This window comes from Onychostoma macrolepis, chromosome 24 (genome assembly GCF_012432095.1).
Source record: "Onychostoma macrolepis isolate SWU-2019 chromosome 24, ASM1243209v1, whole genome shotgun sequence".
In the NCBI taxonomy this organism is placed as follows: Eukaryota; Metazoa; Chordata; class Actinopteri; order Cypriniformes; family Cyprinidae; genus Onychostoma; species Onychostoma macrolepis.
Window position 1 is genome coordinate 23126839 of NC_081178.1, and position 23327 is coordinate 23150165.

Here is a 23327-nt window from a genome sequence, read left to right on the forward strand (position 1 = left end):
TGTATTTATATATACATAATAAATATACACAGTACACACACATGTATTATGTAAATAAAACGTTTATTTTGGATGTGATTAATCGTTTGACAGTACTAATATATATATATATATATATATATATATATATATAAATATATATATGCATGTACTGTATGTATATGTGTGTGTGTGTGTGTGTGTGTGTGTGTGTATACATAACAGAATAACAGAATAAATAGGGTGACAATACGCTTTCTTTTTCCTGTACTTGATCTAGCCAGGATTTCTAAATTTTGTTTTGTTTTTCCATATTGCTTTCATACTTGCTGAAGCTAATGACTGAAAAATAGTTTGACCAATAGTGTGCAGGCATTGTACATAATCAACCAACTGTGGCATGCGAGAAGGTGGAATCTGTCGATAAGAGTCAAAGCAATGCAAATGCATGTAAGTATAATGTATAATGACTGTAGAGAACACGTCAATAGGAAAACAAATCCAAAACCCGGCCTTTTTGGGCAGTTTAGAAATCCTGGCCAGGACATTTCTAGGAAAAACAGGACGTATTATAAGAATAAAGTTTAGGAAAAAAAAAACAGAACACTAATGAAGTTTGAATGGTTATGCTAAGTGTTTCAGGCGAAAATAATTGCAGAGGTTACTAGGGCTATTGATTTAGATAACTCCCTAACCAAAATGTTTGAGTTAGTCAGTTCAATGCATCCTTGCAATTATAAAACCCAAATCTGCAGACATGTCGTACAGCCTGGAACCGTATGGCCATTACACCTCCACTGGAAATATGTGTTGGGTCACATGAGATTAGACGCCCATTACGTCACCTGACAGTGCTGAGCGTTCAGAAATTTTCTATTGTGATTTTGTTGTTACAGGGGCCTGATCTGTTTTCACACTAAATCACCTGCAACCCTCTTCTTCTTCACCTCCAGACTCATTGGAATTACCTTACTGTCAGGTCCGGTCTTTTCAAACATGTGGAAAGAGGATTAATGGATGTTTTACACAGCGGTTATGTCTTTTTTTTTTTTTTTTCATCTGCGAAGGCCTCTTGAAGGAAAAAAAAAGAAAAGAAAAGGAAAACAAAGCCTAGGGTAAGAGTAGGAAAGCAGGAGTGGCTGTACTTCAGTAAAGCGTGTAATCTAAAAACACAATTATCCAAACAAAGCCCCTCCATTCCCATTCCACGAGCGCTCCTCCTGGGTTAGAGCATCACCCACCTCCAGCCTTACAATAACAGTGGGAGCCTCTGGGATATTTTCGGCTTTCCCAGATTTCCTCGCGGGAGAAGAACAAACACTTAGTGGTTTTGGCGTGACCTCTCGCACTCTCTTTCTCGCTTTCCGTTCCTTCTTCTCTCGGTCTGTGTTTGTTGGCATAGCTTAGAGCTTTATTAAAGTTGAGACTGATTGGTAAATAAGAATTTGAGGAGGGGTTTTCCTTAGCTTGGATCGGTTTGATCTCCCCATCGACATCCTAAAGGGAGAGGGGGTGAGATTCCCCAGGTTTTGTGATTTTTTTTTATTTTTTTTTATTGGTGAGAATGGTAAACATAATGGTCTTGCCAAAAAATGAAGGCAAATGCAATAATCCGTCCATGAAAAAGTTCTTTGATGGCAGGCCTTTTCTTTTGGTGCTTGCATTCTCTTGAAACAGGGAAAAGGCACCTTCGATTAAGGGAGGGCACAGAGGCTGAAATGTGATCTTTGTACCTTGTTGAGGCATCAAGCACAGGTGTTCCTACAAAAGCATTGACAAGTTTTTCAACTGGCCCAAGAGAAGAGGTCAGGCAAAATGGCACAATCTGAAATTCCTCCTTGAAGGCACGCTGTAAAAACATGAAGGAAGGTCACTATTTGGAAATGGAGGGGCATGGGGGAATGTCTTGTCTGGTACTGAGTTATGTATCATTTAGACAAAAAGTTAAAGTCAACATGAAGCTGCATTAGCAACATTTTTTTTTGTTTTAGATCAATAATTGTACTTCCAAGAGAAGCAGGAAATTTTATGTGAAATATAGGCCAGGACTTAAAATTAAATTGACTGGATTGGATTTGGTGATGCTGGTTGATAAAGAAAGGATTAGCATGTATTTATACTGTACAAAGCCGAACTTTTTTTTCTCTTCATGAATTTATAAAATGTCCTCAATAAGGCCTGGAACGTGCATCACAGACAGTGAAAAACATGTTACATATACATCGATAAATGATCTTCACATATATTTTATCTACCCAGTATATATACTGGGTATATATATATATATATATATATATATATACACTCTTGAAATGCGCATGTGCAGTCATGAGTGCGAGTCTCAGGTTTCTGTGGAAACTGGAGCTTCTAAAGGCAGCTGCAGTAACGCAATGACTTTACCAATCAGCCATTGGCTGGTTTATTCAGAAGGCAGGACTGTTCCGCCATATTTTGTGTTGCAGTTTCTCTTATTCATAAGTAGGAGTGAACCATCTTTGTTTATCTATAGAGTTTTGGGAACACTAAATACACTTGTATTAAATAAATATTCCTTGGAAACAAGTTTTAATATTTTATTGTTATATCTACAGTGTTGCTTCTCAGTTCATCTTGTTTTAAGATATTAAACTAGAAAAGATGACAAAAAACACTTTTTTTTAGATTTTTTATTTTTTTTTTCACTAAAAGTAATAGACTTCTTCTTAACTACAAAATGAGGAAGAGATTCAAAATGCAATAACGTTACTATTTCTTCATGTGAACAGCTAAGGAATATTAATTACAACTTGAATAAATTTACATTTAAAAACAATGTTTTAAAGGGGTCATCGGATGCCCGTTTTCCACAAGTTGATATTATTACTTAGGGTCTTAATGAAAAGTCTATAATTTACTTTGGTTCAAATTTCTCAAAGGTAGTGTAAAAAAACACACCCTTTTTACCCTGTCAAAATCAGCTCTGTTTTCAGCAAGCTGTTTTTTAGTCCATGTCGCTTTAAATGCTAATGAGCTGTGCTGACCCCGCCCCTCTCTTCCATGGGGTGACAAAAAGACTGTAAACTACAGCTGCGAAACTGGTTAATTAGCACATTATTAGGAAAGCCGATTTGCAAAGATTCATAAAAAACCCTTATACTCCTTCTGTAGATGAAGCTGGATCATGAATGATTTGCGCGAACATAGACGCATTTAGGCAGATCGGGATTGGCACATTCCCTTCAAAAATGAAAGTAACATTAATCCTTTGCATCTTCAGCGGCTCAGATGTCGGGAGTAAATGACGACTGCTATATTCTTTATTACATCCAACAACAAAACACCTCAATCGCTTAATCGGAGACATTCTTGTTTTCCCCTGCACCGGAGTCGACACAATGGTGGACAGCTCTATCAGCTCACTCAGGGTGGGTCTTAGGTAAGACGGTCTTTTCAATCAACTATCGTGGGAGCGGCCTGTGCAGAACTACGTCATTCTGACAGGAATCACAGAAGAGCCTGGTTTGAGAAAGGGGATTTTAAAATAGGAATTAAAAAAAAAAAAAAAACACTGGGTGGATTTTTATCATTATAGGATGGATGTGTACACACACTTCCAACACACATTTACACTCTTAAAAATAAAGGTGCTTCAAAAGGTTCTTCAAGTGATGCCATAGAAGAACCATTTTTGGTTCCACAAAGAACCATTCATCCAAAGGTTATTTGAAGAACCTTGTCTTTCTTAACTTTTTATAATCTTTTATAATCTTTCTTAGTTCTTTATGGAACCATTTAGACAAAAAGGTTATTCTATGGCATCGTGAAGCAATTTTATTGTTCAACCAACTTGTAAAGTGAATTTTGCATCCGATGACCACTTTAAGGCATAATAAGTGCATTCTCAACTCAATGGCTGTTCCAAAATGCTTTATCCATGTTTTGGCCAAATTCAAAGCAGCGCAATATGTATCCTTCACAGATAAGACAATCACATAATGCACTTTGAGAAGAAGAGTGGAATGAAGAAATACAGAATAATTGTGAGGTTTTAGGCAAACTTTGTATGCTTGATATCCCGTAAAAAGTTAATCATCTTCAAAATAATTCAATATGTGCAAACTTAAATTGGCAAGATCAGGAGTATACTGGCGAGAAGATACTGACTTGCTTATTTGGCGAGGTGTAGACACATTTTTCTGAGATTTGCCTCTAGCTTCCCGCTTGAATGGGAGAGACGGATTGGGGACTATTGATAGGACATTTCTGTGAGAAAACCATTCAGAGCAGAGGAAGTTGGGAAATACAACCCAGAAAGCAGCAGTGAATGGCCACTTTGAATGGCCAGTTTCTTCTGAGGCCTGTGACTTTAAAAAACACATTGCTTTTGGCTTCCCCTCTCTCCGTCTCCCTCCACTTGCAGTTAAATCAGGTTTAGAAAGGGGACGAGAGAGAGAGAAAAAGAAATCGCGTCTTCCTTTAGACAGAACGTCTTATTGTTTTTTAGGCAGAATTAAGATGCACAAGGGGAAGAAAGAGCCAGCTCTCTTGCACGTCTCTTTATTGACTCTGGGTAATCTTGACTCCACAGAAAATCCTTAAGCAGCTGGCCGCAAACCTTTCGGCTGAATGCACAAGCATACAATATCTCGCTCCAGCCCTGAGGCTGTATCCCCCGTCTCCCCGCACACATACACAAACACAGTCTCTATCCACACCCCTCCAAGTCTTCCCTTCATCCCTCTGGTGGCTCTCTGAGCCAACTGGTCTGGAAAAGGCAGGATTTGTTGGTTGGGAGAGGCGACTGGTGCCAAGAACAACACAAGCTCTGGGTCCTCTGAGAGTGCAGCAAATTGGTCTTCAGAAAGATACAGCTCGGTCAATGTCACTCGGGTCCAATTCGAAGCCCGAGACTTCAGGGTAAGACTCAGGGTGAAACCAGAGAAGGCTGGAGCCAATTCTGCTCAAATAGACAAGCTTCACCATGAAGTGGGATGGGAATTTGACTGAGCTCTAAAGTAATTGATTTCCTGTGTAAACAGGCAGCTGGTTGAGGAGTTGTTTTAAAAGTGTAAAGCAATAAGTGTTAGTGGTCAACCTCAACTTGGCAAGACGGATGCTCAAGCCCAACGACTGCAGTGTTGAAATTTTGTACTCACCACAAGCTAGGGGTAGGCAGTATCACCAAAATCGGATAAATTTGCTGGAAGTTCAGCAACAACAGCAACAAAAAGTTTAACATGTTATTTTAAAATGAAAGGTTCTTCATAACAAGCATCCATTAAAAACTAGTTCTTCCACGTCTTGACTTGTTTAAGACATTTCTTTTAACTCCCACATTAGCCTTTGAAATTAAATGATCAATGTACTTCCGATTAGCATATTTGAATTGTACTCCATATTAAATTCCATTTAAACTACTACACAATGGCCTTAAAAGAAACTAATTGTTTTGAAATGTATGATTAAATCTTGTCCCGTTCATAGTGTATTAGTCAAACGGACACAACCATCTTAATTATTCAAGATGTGCTTTGTTGGTGACAATCACATCACAGGCCATCCAATGAGATATTATAGCATTGAGCATAGTATGTATTGACCATATATGTAATATGCATTATTACCTTCTCCACATCAAATAGCGCTAGACGCTGGATGACACATTGTTTGAAGTTTTGATGTTTGATCGAGGTGTGTTTGATGCTTTCAAAAGGGTGGGGGAGGATGTCGGTCATAAAAGAAAGGAGAAACCCACTTTGCTCAAGTTGTGAGGCATCTTTTGAAGTGTCACACCAATAGGAACAGGAATCAATGGTCACATGACTGCTTCTTGAGGTGAATGACACATTCAATAATGAGGATCATGTTGCCTACTCTTGTAGATTCAGTAAATATTAATTACACAGAATCAGACGCTGCATGAAAGCAAAAGGTTGTTTTGGAGGTTGTGGTTGAAAGGCAATCCCAGGATATATTCAGTGTCTACTTTAAAACTGTTGCTCTCCAAATGAAGATACTATTATTTTTAAGCTTTCAACTACTTTGAAAGCTTAAAATGATCCAGTCCTTGAGAAAACAGTCTGAATGATTTGATCTGAGTTTCAAACTGCTTTGGATTGCTTAGCTTGCCAATTAGACTGAAATGAGAGAACCATTTGCCAATGGGGTATAGCTAGTTCATACTGTAAACAAGTACACTACTTGGTTGAACAAATAGCTTGCTACTGGAAACGCTACTCTATTAAAAAGCAGAGCTGCTTCCATCAAATGCAGTGTAGTTAAGTTAGTGGCGTCGCTACATGTAGTTCTCTACTCCACAACACTGGATATATCACTCACTATATCAGCTTACATAATTCAGTGCATGTGGCATCCTGTCAGGGTTATGTCTGTGTCGGTCCTTTTTACCTTTCACCTCGACAAACCTTGATAAAAACTATATCTAAAAGTCTTCAAAATGTAAACATGAAGGTGGATTAATGTTGAATAGGCAGAGGTGTTAAGAGAAGCGATGGGACTGATTCTTTTTCTTCATACATGGACAGCAGTAAGTCAGATGTGCAGATTGGTAGAACTCAGACAGGAGTGTTTAAGATAAGCCACTGTGATTCTACTATACATGCAAATCCTGCTCAGACACGCAGAACGCACAGGCATGCTTTAACTCATGGCGAGAGGAGCTTGTTGCGACTTAAATTTTACAGTCTTTGAAGTGCTTCTTTAGCACACATGCAGAGTAATTGGAGGACAGGGGACAGCTTTCCAATTAATAGAAAGAACTGTTGGCTCCTCAAGTGAAAGCAAAGAACTACAATTAATGACACAAAACGTCAACTACTCAAAGCTGTTGTGGAAGTAGGCTTAATCTCCTTCACTTGAAGAAAAGTGTTTTTCATGAATGTTCATGAAAATTGGGAGGGTTTTGAAGGATGGAAGAGAAGGTGCAGTGAAACAAGAGGCAAAATCTTTTATTTGAGACAGAGTGTTTGCATATTCTACTTAAATGATTCATTCAAATTGAACATTCTGTCAATTACTCATCGCCATGCATTTTCCATATTACTTAACACCGTCTATAAAAAAATTAAAAAATTAAAAACATTTTTTACAAATCCTAAATTTAAACAAGTTTGTTTAAAGTGCTATTCTTTATGCAACCAAATCATAGTGACCAGAAACTAACAACCTCCAAAAGCATAATAGTCCATAGTACTTTATTATATTTTCTGAAACCATACACTAGCTTTTTTTTCTTTGTTCTGTGACTCCAATTTGCATTGGTTCTCATGTCATGTGACTGATCAATGAGCAGCAAGTCTGAATTTACGCATTTACAAATGAGTATGGGGGGTTATGATCATACTTTAGTTTGAGGACCAATTCTCATTATTAAGTATAACTTTTAAGTATGAATTTTTCCTCAAACTCCTAATTTGCTGCTTATTAATACTTAGTAAATAGTTGGGGTAGAATTAAAATGATCTAAAATATGGTCATGCAGAATAAGGCATTAATATATGCTTTATACAGTAAGTACTAATAAACAGCCAATATGCTACTAATATGCATGCTAATAAGCAACTAATTAATAGTGAGAATTGACCCCTAAACTAAAATGTTACCAAAATCTACATCAAATAGCAACTAAAATTTCAATCTGTTCCACATACAAAACTATGACTTCAGTAGACAGAGTTCTTAAGTCACATGGATTACTTTTATGATGTTTTACTTTCATGAATCTTGAGGTCATATTCATAGTAGGGAAAATTGCACAAAGGATCTGCTGATCTTCTTGCTGTGTGTCGACCACAGAAGAAATAAAACCATATGGGTTTGGAACAACATGCGGGTGAGTAAATTATTACAGAATTTGAATTTTTGGATTTTGGTGAACTATTCCTTTCACCTTAAGTTCTTTGAGATCCAAAATCTTCCTGTCATAATGAGTTATGTTGTTTTCAAAATCATAAGGGAGTTGCTCTCGTAGATGAATAGATTTGTCGCCTGGCTGGTGGAAAAGATTGCATTTAAACATCTTAAAGACTAAATTGCAAAGTTAATGTTATAAAATATACACAGGCAAAACTTCACATGTATTCACTTGTGGTAGAAGCATTTCCCTATCTTTCAATGGGGGTCCTGTCTGCATAATGCACCTCCAATTGCCGTTTAAATAGTGGCGGCATTCTAGTGGAATGTAATAAATCAGCAGTGAGATTTTTCCTTCTTCCCAGCAGTCCCCACTCTCTCCAGCTCCTCAGATGGCTTCAAAGAGCAGGTATCCCACAAGACCCCAGGGGGCCCATGATTGAAAGCTCGGAAGGATGGACTGACTGCCAAAATCTTATAAAGAATGTAACAGAAGATACATACATTATTCATATTAAATTTTAATGCCCGAGGTACATTCACAAACACGGGGGGAAATAAGGGGGGGAAAAAGCAAAAGACTTATTGAAAAATTTCACAGTCCTTGTTGGGGACTTAAAAATTTGTTATGCCAACAAAAAGTTGTTTGCATAAAGCGCCTATTAAATGCTGTCAGGTTTTTCTTTCTGCCTTTTTAACTTTGAATATGGAAATCAGGTAGACTGAGATGAGAGGACAGCACGGTTCACAAGGGCCAAAGGTGCTATAACACACTTCTGACTGCTTTACCCAGTCACAGTCAGTCGGATAGAAAGGAGGGGGGACAACGCTTATTTGAATACATTTCATTTCTATAGATTAGGTGTGACAACTTCAAAAATTGGGGGAATCTTGGGCGTAAAAGGCTTGAGCGATTTTTCCCTCCACTGGGAGGTTTCCAGATGTCAGACTACCAAACGATTAGCATGGCACACACATTAAGAGGAGGAGGGAGACGCATATGCCACTGCGGTGAGGAGAGAGCAGCTTCCCTGCAGGCCCGGTCAGCCCAGCACTGCAATCCACTCTCCACTCAAACGGAAAATCAGTTTTCCTTGCTATGCTACGCTTTCTCAAAGATGTCGCCACATAATCAACTGATATCAAACTGCATCGGAATGGCTAACTCTGTCTCATTGGAAAGGAAAAAATCCTGTTGGTCGAGCAAAGTAAATTGATTCTAGATTGATTTGCACATTACCATTGATTATGCTGGTTTGCACAAACTGGCATTGTGCAAACTTGGTTTAGTGTTTCCAAATTTCAAAATGCTTTCCTGATTTCAAAGTCTCCTTAACTTTTGAGCAACATTTATCCAAACTTAGCAGTCTTTCAGTTTGTTTCGACTTGGCATCTTTTCTAACTGATCAGACTTATTTTTTCCCTATAGTGGACAAACAAACATCTATCTATAAATAATTATATAAGTTTCCACCTAGAGTCAATTTACTCCAAACAATTTACTCAGATCTGGCACAGTACGCTTTTCTGACTTTGTTTATCTATCAATGCCCCCAGAATACATTAGCAATCACATCTATGCATTTGTCTATATAGCTTCAGACAAGACTTTGTCAAGCCAACATTCAAAGCTAGTCTTGTTTACCGACTGACTGACTGGCTTGTCTATCAATCACTACTTGCAATTTACAGAGAACGTATTGCTGAGTTCATCATATGGTTCTTTGAAATCAGGAATAATTACATCATAGATTAGCCTTGTACATATTTCGCCTGAACAATCATCAGCCTCCCAGGTGCAACGGTGTGAAATGAATTTGTCATCAGCTTTAAAGCTTTTTGTGACAGGTCGTTTGAAAGTCAGACGGGTTGCTCGACGTGATGGGTGGCTTTCCCGCTGCTTAGCTTCTCTGCAACCCAGCAGGTTTGAGGATTAAATTTAGGGCTCCTGTCAAAGCCGGTGACAGGCCTCAAAGGGGCTTCTCCCCCGATCCCTGTTATTATTGCATGGGGGATATGTTCCATCGCTCTCTATTAGCAGCCAGAGGTACTCCGGTAAGATGGTGTAATGCGCTTTGGGCTTAGGCCGATGTCATTCACTCTTACCCAGGCCATGACAGTGCCGGGGCTAGGTCGATTTTCTGCACCTTGCTGTTACTTACATGTTCAAAGTGAAGATGGGGCTCTGTCACAAGTCTGGAGTTTGTCGTGAGATCCTCTTAGTGATGGATGGATGACATTACATTGAATATCGTGGAGGGATTATTGTCAAGAATGCCACAGCAAACAGACCGCACAATAGCTTTTAATAGAGTCCTAAGTGTCATTTAATGGACGCTTTTGCACAGAGCTCAATGACATATTTCAGCTTTATTTTGGCAGGGTAAATCTAGCAAGCTAGTCAACACGGTTGAGATGAAGCTTATGGCACAATATTCCCTGAAATGGCTTTAGTGAGATCCCTAGGATTATTAATAATATTTCAGTTCTGAAAAATTACAAGCCAAAAAGGGGTATAAATCTTTTTTTTTCTTTATGGGGATAGTCTCTCTCTCTCTCTCTCTCTCTCTCTTCAATTAGAAGGATGAGAGCAGTTATTTTCTTGTTTTAGTTGTTAACTAGATAGTGGCTTTTGACGAATTAATGTATGGATCAGCAGTCTTATTTGCATGTTGTGGGGAAACTTCAAAATGCTAATTGTGACTTTAAATTGTCTTGTAGTGTTGACAAGAGTTAAAGGGTTAGTTCACCCAAAAATTAAAATTAGCCTGTTATTTACTCACCCTCAAGCCATCCTAGGTGTATATGACTTTCTTCTTTCAGACGAATCCAATCGGAGTTATATTAAAAATTGTCCTGGCACTTTTAAGCTCTATCATTGTAGTGGGCAAGTGTTTCTGTTTAACAGTCCGAAACACGTTAAATAAAGTGCACGCATCCATAATAAAACATGCCTCACATGGCTCCGGGGGGGGAATAAAGGCCTCCTATAGCGAATCCATGCATTTTTGTAAGAAAAATATCCATATTTCAAATGTAATAAACACTTTTCTATCACTTCCACCATCTGTCATACACAGAAGCAGTTCCGGCAGATGATGTAGGATGTCGGCGTTGTGTGATTAGTGACGAACGCAGAGAGAGAACAAAACAAAATGCCAGTCATGAATTAGAAGTACAAAGATTTGTAAAGAAAAATGTAGGAGGATTTCGATATAAGCCAAGAGGAGACTGGTTTCCTTTGCTAAAGTAAAGAAACTTTGCTTCTTTTGCTCCTGTAAACAAACTCTTGAGACAGACTCTTGAGAGCATATCTCAGAGGCGCGCGCACGCGACTCATACGCCCTACGTCATCCGCCGGAACGTCTTTCACGTATGACAGTCAGCGGAAAGGAGAGAAAAGTGTTTATTACGTTTAAAATATGGATATTTTTCTTACAAAAACACATGGATTCTCTACAGAGATTATTTATGCCCCGGAGCTGTGTGAGGCACGTTTTATTATGGATGCACGCTCTTTATTTAATGTGTTTTGGACTGTTAAATAGAAACACCCACCCACTACAAAAATAATGCTTGGAATAGCCAGGAAAATATTTAATATAACTCAGATTGGATTCGTCTGAAAGAAGAAAGTCATATACACCTAGGATGGCTCGAGGGTGAGTAAAACACAGGCTAATTTTCATGTTTGGGTGAACTAACCCTTTTACTGCATATGGATGGTTGCATTCCAATTATAACTTTACACACAGTTTCAAAGACTGTTAACAACTAATAATGACAGCAAGGCCTAGGTGCTGTCTATCAAAGAGAACAAGCCACATACAATGTAGCTGGATGCAAATGTATCACAACAAAGAACTGTAAATTTGCTGCATTTGTTTCTTTTAACTCTTAATTTATTTTTTGGGAAATCATGTTCATTTTCCAACCCAGGCTCACTGAAAATGTGTGCTTGTGGCAAAATTTCTGCCAACAACAAAATTATGCGCATTAATGCATGTTTTGTGGAAATTTCAAAGTGAAATGTCCGGTAAGTGGCACTATCAATAAGTGACCGTGGCCACATTTTTATTACATTGGTACAGGCATGTATTGCTGCATCTTTATTATGTTGCTTCAGTTATGTATTACAAAGGTTCAGAATCGAAATGTCGGGGAATGCTGCTCAAAGGTTAATGCTCTATCGTGTTGGAAAATAACATACCCCCTACACCAAACCCAACCCTAAACCTACCCGATAGTGTTAAATGGATAGTTCACCCAAAAATGAAAATTCTGTCATTAATTACTCACCCTTATGTTGTTCCAAACCCGTAAAACCTTTGGTAATCTTCAGAACACAAATTAAGATATTTTTGATGAAATCCAAGAGCTTTCTGACCCTCCATAGACAGCAATGTAACTGAAATGTTCCCAGGCCCAGAAACGTAGTAAGGGCATTGTTAAAATAGTCCATGTTAATGCTGTTTCAAGGTGGGCCAGAGGGACACTGCCTTTAGTGATATTAGCTGAATAGCATCAAAAGCTATCTCAAGAGGAACTGCTCAAGAACAAGATTCTATAGGATATCCAAAACTAGGTAAGCCAGTGCTCTATTTACCCCCAAAATACTGACAGAGTGCAGCAAGAACTCTTGAGACTGAAGTTGCGGCCTGAAGCAGTGCTTAGCAGTAGCTGTTAGCACAGGTTCAACACTTATATTACCCTTTCCACTACTAGCTTCTTCAGTCAGTTCCCTAAGTTTGCCATAAAACCACAAGTACTTGTTCAGCCCCCCTTAAGTTGGGTCTGTTACTACGCGCCTAAGAAAATCCTTGGGAAAATGTTTGTAAGGTTAATGAATTGCCAATCAGTGTTTACAGCAAACACAGGATTGCCAGCCGCTGTGGCTAGCCTTGAAGTCGGCCACCCCAGGGTCACCACTCGGTAGAGGCACGGACAATGCTGCTGATTGGAATAGCAAACATTAGCTGCTGAGATTCCGGGGTCAAAGAGAGGAGACTTAAATGCAAGACCATGACGCACTGTGAAAAAGGCTAAGGAGCACTGAGGGAGAAAAGACTGAATATATTAATGAAAGAAAAATTGCTTGAATTATGATTTAACCCCAGTACATTTTTATTAAAACTGAATAACAGTCATCATTAAACTGTGATCTAACCAATGAATTTTTCCCATATTTAACAATATGGGATCAATTCTTTGCAAGATATTAGCAAGTTTAGTTTGAAGCATTCAAAAGCAGAATTGTATTCCAGTTTTTTGTTTTTGGGGTTGTATCTGTTAAAGGGGTAGTTCACCCAAAAATGAAAATTCTATCATTAATTACTCACCCTCATGTCGATCCAAACTCATAAGACCTTCGTTCATCTTTCGGAACACAAATTAAGATATTTTTGATGAAATTCGAGAGCTTTCTGACCCTGCATAGACAGCAACACAATTACCACCTTCAAGGCCCAGAAATGCAGTAAGGGCATTGTTAAAACAGTCCATGTGACATCAGTAGTTCCACCACTGAATTATGAAGAAACAAGAATACTTTTTGTGCGCAAAGAAAACCAAAATAAAGGCTTTAAGTAACCATTTATAAACAAGGAGCAGTGCATGCGTGACACAGAAGAGAAGAATTGTTATATAAAGTCGTCATTTTTGTTTTCTTTGCACGCAAAACGTATTCTCGTAGCTTCATAAACTTACGGTTGAACCGTAAGTCACATGGACTATTTTAACAATGTCCCAATTACCTTTCTGGGCCTTGAACATGGCAGTTGTATTGCTACCTATGCAGGTCAGAAAGCTCTCGGATTTCATCAAAAATATCTTAATTTGGGTTCCAAAAATAAAGGTCTTACAGGTTTGGAACAACATGAGGGTAAGTAATTAATGACATAATTAAAATTTTTGGGTGAACTATCCCTTTAAATAATCAACACATATTACTTTTGAATGGATAGAAATTCTGTTCACATCCACTCATATCCTCATTCTGATTCTATTCATTCTTAGATTTATCAGCCCCCAAACTCCACATTTAAAAACACAAAACTGTATTTGGCCTCTTCCTGTCTAAGTGGGCATTTCTTGGCAAGAAAAAGATGCAAAGCGGACATGCTGACAGTCAAAAGTCTGAAAAGTCCAAAATCAAAGCTTGCAGGGATAACATCCATAAACACACTCAAATTACACAGCTTATAGACACTGAAATTATACTGTACAGAATCAGAGGACAGGAAATACAATAACATATACTTTGAGAAAGCCAAAGAGCCAACTAGAGGTAGGATAGCAAGCAAATTTCCAATGTTGATCTAAACCAAAAATGAGACCAACACACATGATGTTCTTAATTATTGACCTCATTACATCCTTTTAAACATGCACAAACTGATTTAGCTTGTCCTACCGCTAATGGAGCAGAATACTAAATGCAGTAATGTGTTTAGAAAAGCAATTCAAGAGCTTGTCTTCAAATCAATCCAGTTTAAAGTTCAATATTGCTCAAAGCTAATGTGGCCCTTGTTTCATAAAACCACTTTAAGGCCATTTTGAATCTCAACAGTTTAACCTCAGCTCAAAATAAATGGGGCATATTGACTTTTTTTTTCTTTTTTTTTTTCTTTTTTCCAGAGAAATCTCCGGAAAGCCAGCAAATCCCACTTATGGAACACATTTAAAAGGAGAAAGCCCATTAATTGGGTTTTAAATGAGGCGAGCTCCCTCTCTCCCTGGCTAGAGTCGAGGGGCCCTTTTAGGTTTCATGAGTGGGGTGGGGGGCTCGGTGCACCTTAGCGCTACTGCGTCCTCCCGGCCTTCCCTTCCATGGTGGGGCAGACAATGAGCTAGCTGTGTCCCCCACAGACAAGGCTCTGGCCTAGGAGACCATACCCATTGCTCTGGGGGCGGAGGGCTAATTCAGGAGGGGTAAAGGGAGGGGGCTTGCACACTGTGGGAACAGCCCCTTCGTCGGCCGACGGACAGCAGAGAGGCCAAAGCCGCTCATCATTTGCAATTCAGATCATGAGCAGCCAGTCCGGGAATCAATGGTGCTGTATCAATCTGCCGACTGCAAATGTCATCTGCATTTTGATTCTTGACCCCCTTTCTGACGCTCCCCACACTGGGGCCATTGTCCTGTGGGGGCCACCCCTCGCTGTGTTCTTGCGTTCCCTGCCCAAAGTCCCACATTAGCCAGGCAAAACCCACAAGCCGTGCTGCCTTTCAGAGCAGCCCCAGTTGCTGCTATTTAGCCGTGTGTTCTGCAGGTCTCTCACAGCCCCATAAAGGAATTAGGAGCGCGAGACAAAGCTGAAATACCAGTCGCTATTTGGAAAGCTAAATGGCGCTAACCTTTGTGGCCATTGTGACATATAACAATCTGTGTCACAAATCTAGTTAGAATGTAATGGTAAATCAGAACAAAACAAAAAATGGCAAAAGTCACAGCGGTTGGAGCATGTTAGCATGATGAATGCCATGGCCGAGGGACCAAAAAGGGATGAGAATGAGAAACAAACAACAATGAAAACCATATAAAAAACACACATTTGTTTTGTTGTTTTTATTGGACTTGTACTAATTGCTTACAGTTTAGCTACACTCTTTAGCTATTAAAAAAGCAGTAGATATAGGGTTATAGTTGTTTCATAACCACATTTTACTTTTTAGGTTTGTTTGTGCTGTTTTGAACAATGAGTTTTATGTTTTATGTCAGTTCTCAGACTTACCAACAACTTATTTACTTAAGGTATTGGTAATAAAGTGCAATTAAATTATAAAACTATCAAACAAACAAAAACATAATGATAATGAACGTTTAAACTGCAATGTATTGTGTGTACATTTCATCTTTATTTAATTTTTTTTAATTAATTTTTTTATTAGCCTATATTACATAAGTTTCAGCCATTGGCCATCCTGATCTCTAATAACGAACAAATACATGCATGCATACATACACAAATCACTAGTAAACACTAGCCAAACAGATATTCCTTTAATACGCTGCTATTATTGACTTTCATCCCTCTAGGGGGAAAAAGAGAGAGAGAGATTAATTAATTCTGAGAAATTTCATGTCATCTAGGAATATCCAAAAGAGGTCATATGAATTAATTACCTATTCCTATGACTCACAAATTCAGATCTTTTGATGATGTTTACAAGCAAAATTATGTATCTTTTGAATTAGCCATTTAAAATAATTTACACTCAAGTCTCTTCTTTCATCTAATGCTCGAAACTTTGAAAAAAAAACACACACACACGCAATCACACAATTGTGATAAACAGACAATCTGACTTTTAAATTACAGAAGCTCAATATAATAAACAACAAATCCAACATATAAACATACCAGTTTTGTTAATGCATTTGCCTAGTTTTGATAGACTAAATACCCATGCATTTATGTATTACTGTATTACAGTTTCATCATGAGGTCGAAAACATACTCTGCACAACAATTATTTATAACAGCCATGAACACTTGGCAAATGCATTGCAACATTAATGAACTTTGTGCATGGTCTTCTATCTACATGTTTTCTGCTAAAATATCAGTGGCTACTGTTGTATCATAGCAAACTATGGTAATAACAAACATTTCCTGTCATAATGTGTTTTACCAATTTAGTCAATTTATACTAACTACAAGACAAAAAATCAAAATAAAACAAAATCCTAATGTACAACAAATACAAAAACAGAATAATTTAACTAAAGATTATTAAGCTGTAAGTGTAGCATCAAAAACACTGATACCACAGTTTGTACATTGCTAAATGACACTATTATCAAAACATCTGTGGTAATGTCACACTAACGGAAAATGTACTCAAGTTAGCAAATAATGTAGTTAAAGGGATACTCCACCCCAAAATGAAAATTTTGTCATTAATCACGCAAAATGCATACGCTCTTCCGTGTTAGCCACAACATAGGGATGCGCTGTTTGCGTTCAAATCATAGCGTAAATCCATGTAGAAAATGTATCCTTGTGTCACGGCTGTCACAGAAGAGCGTACGCATTTTGCATGCAACGATACTCTCCAAAATGGCACTACGGTGATGCTACGGTGACATTACTTTGCCGAATTGTTGAATAAAGTTGTTACTTTTGTTTCGCTTCATAACGTTACGGTTGAACCACTGATGGCAGATGGAGGTAGATCAGGAAATCCTGATGTTGCAGGTTTTTTTCTCTCAAGCATCATTCTATTACTGACTGAATTTATCCAGTGGCAACACTCGGACACCAACTGAGAATAAACATATAGATTCCTCTATAGGTAAGACACCAAGAGACCCAGGCATTAAAATTTAGGCAGTGCACACTCATAAAAGGCTCTGGCTTTGAGCACTACTGAACAGACAAGCACAATATGGTTATGTTTTAACAGCACAAGCATGTATCGTGCAAAATCATTGCATTTTATTAGCAGCAATTTGCTAAAGCACCATTACTATTGCTAATACTTAAGACTAGGGATTTTAACAAACTCCTAACCAAATTAAAATTCTGTATTTTGCCGTTTGTGCTGCAGACCTTGATTATATGTGGCTTGTTGAAGAAAATAAGTTGCCCTTATAGTTTTTTCTGCAGTTCTCTCTGTTTGTATGCTAGGGGTTACAAAGGACACAGACTCCATATACGCTACTCCCTGAGAGAGAAAAATGGGGGAAAGAAAAAAAAAAGTGTTAGCCAAGGTTACAAAGTGCATGTTACCTCTTTCCCTCACTGTCATGAGCGACACATGAAGAGTCTCCCCAGCTCACAGCGCCTCACTGCTGGTCCGCTTCCGTATGGTAATGATATACAGTGCATTAACTCAGTCTGAAAGGCTTAATTTGGGAGACTGTGGGCCCCGTCTTCTTATGTTTCCTGCACAGTAACACCACGCTCGGGTCCAAGCAGCGAGAGCAGCAGACTTGTGTTTATTTATGAGAGCTTCTTGCTTCATTCGCTCTCAATCATTCATGAGGCTGGAGTGGACGGCCAAGTCAACCCCAATCCAATTCAGTTCAAACCACTGCTGAGGAAGAGAAGGCTGAAATACAGGCAATTTACTTTCCCGCCCAAATCCAAATGACCCCAAAGATAATGACTTGATCAATAAGTAATGCTTGCTACATTTGTGGCCCTTTTCGGAGGACGTTTCTTATTTTGTCGAGCCCAAGTTACAACCTTTAAAAACACAGATAGAGTTTGATTGACGTGACCACCACTGACACTCATGCAATCTTTATGTGCCTCATATTTTAGGAGCTGATTATCCGCTCGTTCAATAAATAATTGTTTGTGTTAAGTCTTACGAGCTAACCTGATAACCCGTGCAGCGACAATGCTCATAATTCCGTCCAGACCTCCTTATCCGATTATGTCCATTAAACATCAGCTGTTTGGTAATCCGTTCCTAAGTAATGAATGGGGAAAACAAATCACATCCATGCTAAATGAATTTAAATGTTCCTGTAAGGTCAACGACATGGAAAATGTCTGGCAATCAGAACAGTGAATCTTAAAAAGTTCAAATACATACAAAGTATTTACTGTGGAGAACATCTTCATTAGCATAACATGTCCTGTTTATGCCCTACAAACCTTACAGATTTAACCCCATGTTTGACATTATAATGGGTTTTTACAAAGCCATTGTGTGTTTGTGTCACATTTCCAACAGTGGCTAAAGAGTTAACCTGTGTTATTCCTGTGTTATAACCTGTGTTATTCCTAAGTTTTATACTTATATGGACTCTATCAATAACTACTACTAATAATAATAGACTTTTAGTTTGTCAGCCCACTTATGCTGTGTTTAACTAAAATATTGTGGTAAAACTAAATGTACACAAACAAAGCATTGTTTACTATTTGGTTGTTGGGAATCTTTTTTGTTGACAGTCAAACACCTGCTAAGCTAATACTAACATCACTATTTTGTTTCTTTGTGGGTATTTCTTACAAAGACACTTTTAAAATGTATAAATTCCAGCCACATACTTTTCTGCTACTTGGTTGAGTAGCGAAATTTCACAGCCAGTCACAGCAGTCAACATTGGTTTGCTACATGCTAGTGCTAACTTGAGGTGGGTGGGATTTATAATGTAGGGGGAGGGAACATTTTCAGTATGTTCATTTCTATTTTCTTCAAAAAGATGTAAGTTGTATGTGCATATATCTGCTAATTTAGTCACATTTTAAGAGTAGGCCTAGTGCAGAAATTACCTCAAAGTATACGTGTTTAATATTTTGCAGATGTTCTACCAAAAATAGTTTCTAAATACTTACCTTTTTGACTAGCCTCTCATAAACTCTTATGACACAAAGTATGAGTATCAACCACTATGGAGACAGTATGAGAATAAAAACCTCATACACGGCATTAAAAGTGCAATCAACTTCCAGCTGAACCAGCACACTCCATAAATCACTTCCTTTTGTGTGCTACATTGCTAGCTAAACCCAGCACTCCCTGCCAAAACGACAAGAACTTTTTATCACTTTGGCCATTGTAAATGCTAATTTATGGCTTCAGTGGATGCACATGAGCTGTCCCAAACCAATACAATGATGTGTGGAAATATATACAGAGTAGGAATTCCAAATGCCTGGAATGACACTTAAGGCTGATAGTACATCTGTCATCACGTCTGTATTTACTGTAACATGTTTGTTGCCTTTAACATGTCCCAATTGCTACAGCACGCTTAACCTAGGTCCTCCCATTGTTGGCCATTAGAGATTAGCAACATGCTTTTCAACATGTGTATATGTGTGTGTGTGTGTATATATATATATATATATATATATTTATATTTATTTTTATTTATTTTTTTGTGTGTGTGTGTCATTTCCAACAAAACATTGTTTTTATTGTGTGTAATTTCCAACCAAGCTGCAATTTTGTCTGCCAGATTTCCACAACTGACATGTCCACCACAAAACTACACTACAATTAACAAAAAAAAAAAATTAATTGTTAGCTCAAAAAAAGTAAAATGAAATAATAAAATAAAATAAAATAATGTAAAATAAAAATAAAAAATGAAGCAAGAGTTTGGATCTTTTTTTTTTATTTATGACAACTTTGAATTAAATTATTTTCAACCTGTTTAAATCACACACAATAAAGTTAATGTAATTATTAACATTATTATGTCAACAGAACTCAACAAAATATTGTTTGCAACTTAAAATGTTTACTCAAATTAATAAATTTGAATTTTTGACTTGCAAATATGCACTTAAGTTGTGGTAAAAGATCCCCTGAATTAATAGTAGTAGTAGTAGTAGTAATAGTAGTAGAAGTAGATGAGATGTAGTTGAGATGTCAAATGACATGTTCATGACAGTTCGGGGAAATAAATCATGACATTTTTTTTTTTTTTGTATACTGTTAGTGACTTTTAAAAACATTTTAAGATTAAATTTCCACAGGACCAAAAGTGCCCATAAGAAACACCCAAATATGAAAAACTGAAACAATGCATTTATTGTAAAAGCCACTACATTTGTTGAAATCAGGATGGCATTTGTTATTTCGGGGGCTGATGTAAGCCAGAATGGAGACCCCACTCACCACATGTTGAGTACTTAAGCCCCGAGAGGGCCGTGCGGCTGCCCTTCCAATAAGACTGTGCACTGTGCCTTGTAATTAGAGCGGGATTCTGGAGGGTTGCTTCCGCCACTTGAAGACAAGATTTGACAAATGGGAGGCACAGCTGCACACAAAAGTTTTGGAAATATTTCGTAGCGGGGCTTTGCCAAGTCCCAGGGAAAGAGTAACAGCATCTGTCCAGTGGCACTCGGGAAGTTGGGAAATTCTTCTTGCTTTCCAACAGCGGGGATGGAGTATGTCACCAGTTTTATGGAAAGGTTGTCCAAATTTCCTTTATCCAAATGGCACTTGATTGTGCAGTGGAGCCTTAGGCAAAGGATGATGGTATGTGAAGTGTGGACAAATGGTGTGGTCAGCGAGAGACAGAGCAATGCACACCAACTGAGATAAGCCTATTAAACTAGGGCACGCAACACAATCTGCCTCGGCATTGTTGCACGGATACGTAACCCAGGTCACATTGTCTCATTGAGGCATCAGGACAACAGAAAGCAGTGATTAAGAATAAGATGGATTGCTGACTCTTAGGGTCAGCTATGTTTGAGTGTTTGCTGTCATTGTTTGCCCAAGAAACTCCTCGTCTTCGTCTGCATTTGATACCATCTGTGCGGGATTGAGAGAGAGGATATATTATCCAAACAGGGACCTGCAGTGACTGACCGCCCCACCGAAGCGTTAATTACAAAACCATTGTAGCTTCCAGCATGGCCCCACTTTTTTTCTTTTTTCTTTTTTCTCAGAAAGTTTAAAGTTCGACTCCAAGTGCCAAGCAAAACATGCCGTAATGGACATTTTCTGCCCGAGCAATTATGTGAAATGCAACTGCCCTTCAGTTTGTTTATCATGGTTGATGGCAGAGTAAATGCCGCTCCTGGGCAGAGGACAAAAGTTCAAACTCTGTTTCTATTTGTCTGTTTGTTTGTCTTTGTCCGAGTGTTCCAAACATGTCTTTATCTACTCAGTGCTCTCATGAAAATGTTATAATTTAGGCATGTCATTTTATAGTGGACAAACTTAAAAACATTACAAGCGAAATGGCTCTTGACCACTTTATGACATGGCTTTGTGGAGGCTTAAGAACTGCCAACGTGCAGCCCAGATGAGTATACTTAACGTGCACTCTTGCTGTAGTTGCGCAGTATCAAACTTAATTACTGCAGGGGGCGATAGAGTCACCTTCAGATGTTATACTAAAAACGATATCAATCAGGTAAGTTGCTATAAAAACATTTTAAACAAAGTTGCCAAGCATTATTTTCTTTAAATTGCTAATTAAGTTGCTAATTATTCATGCTAATTCTTCATGCTAATTCATTTATGGTAATAGTACCATTGCAGTAGCATTGAGAATCTTAAGTGGTCAGACATATTTTTGAAAGAACCAACACACAAAATCAAACTGGTGTAGGTAGACATATCTGCATTCATGTACATGCATAAAGTATGGGTGAGTTCGCGCTATGTCGAGTTAACGTAATTATGAGATAACGATTTGTAAAAAACACTCACATCCTCGTAGAACTCTTAATTACAACTTAGAAACTGGGAATTTTTTGAGAGATATGATTTGTACCATGTGACCTGACTATGTTTGGGCATTAATATTTTTGCCACAGAAATGATAACTCCGAGTTCATAGATGTGAACAGCTCCGATTAGAATGTCACGTGTTGTCATCTTGAAATTATGGTAATTATGACATGGTGTGAACACAGCATATGTCCAGGTTTGTAAGTTCTAGTAAAGACATAATAACATAATGTTGATTAGCGAAGAAAATATAAGACTGAAATAATTTTTTCGTTTTGTTTTGTTTCATTTTTTTCAAACTATTCTCATGTTAATTCATATAATTTTTACATGTTGTGGCCAAATGCTCAAAATGTAGGTTAATTGTAGGTATATTGTATCGCAATATTTTTACTACCGTTGAAGGAGTCTTACTGTGGCAAGTGTCACCGAATTGTTTCACCCCAAAATTGTGCCATTAGTTATGCCAATTATTTTGTCCAGCCCAGAGTGGCCATTTTAAAGGCATAGTTCACCCAAAAACTTAAATTCCATCATCATTAACTCACCCTCCACTTGTTCCAAACCTGTGAGTTCATTTCTTCTGCTGGACACAATTTTTGTTGTTGTTGTTTTTTTGAAGAATGTTGGTAACCAAGCAGTAGCCAGTGACTTCCATAGTGTTTGGATGCATACATTCAAAATATCTTCTTTTGTATTCAACAGCTGTAAAAAAAAAAAAAAAAAATCATACTGGTTTGGAACAACTATCCCTGTAAACAAAATATTGCAATTCAATTTGATGCCACTAGTGGAACAGAATTTCCACTGAAATGAAACTGATTAACTAACTGAAATGTTATTTATTTATTTTCTCTTAGTTATGCCACAAATGCTGTCTAAAGATTTAACTTATTAAATTCTGGACCCATTGTCCACATACAGGACACATCAGGACCACATAATGTTTTCTTAACTGCATATCTGAGTTTAGTGTTATGCTGAGGATTTATTGAATTTGTTGACAGGACTATGAAATTGCAAGATTGCTGTTTTCTTATGTATTTTTCTTGCAGACTTGTTTGCTATCCATAATTTCTTCCCAAAGATCAAATTAAGCTCATGGCCGTTCACTGTTTATTTGGACTTGATAATGTTTGGATGACTTTCCATCCCAAGAATAGAGTCTGGCAGATGAGACCAAATAATCTCACGCATTTATTGGCAACCTCTCTTTGTCCATTCAGTTCAGTTCGCTTTAACAGAGCGTTGCTCTGTTCTCACATAGATAGATTTACAGTGACGCTGCCAAGCAGCGAACATTTCCCTCCGCAGGCATTTGAACATTATACCCAACTTTA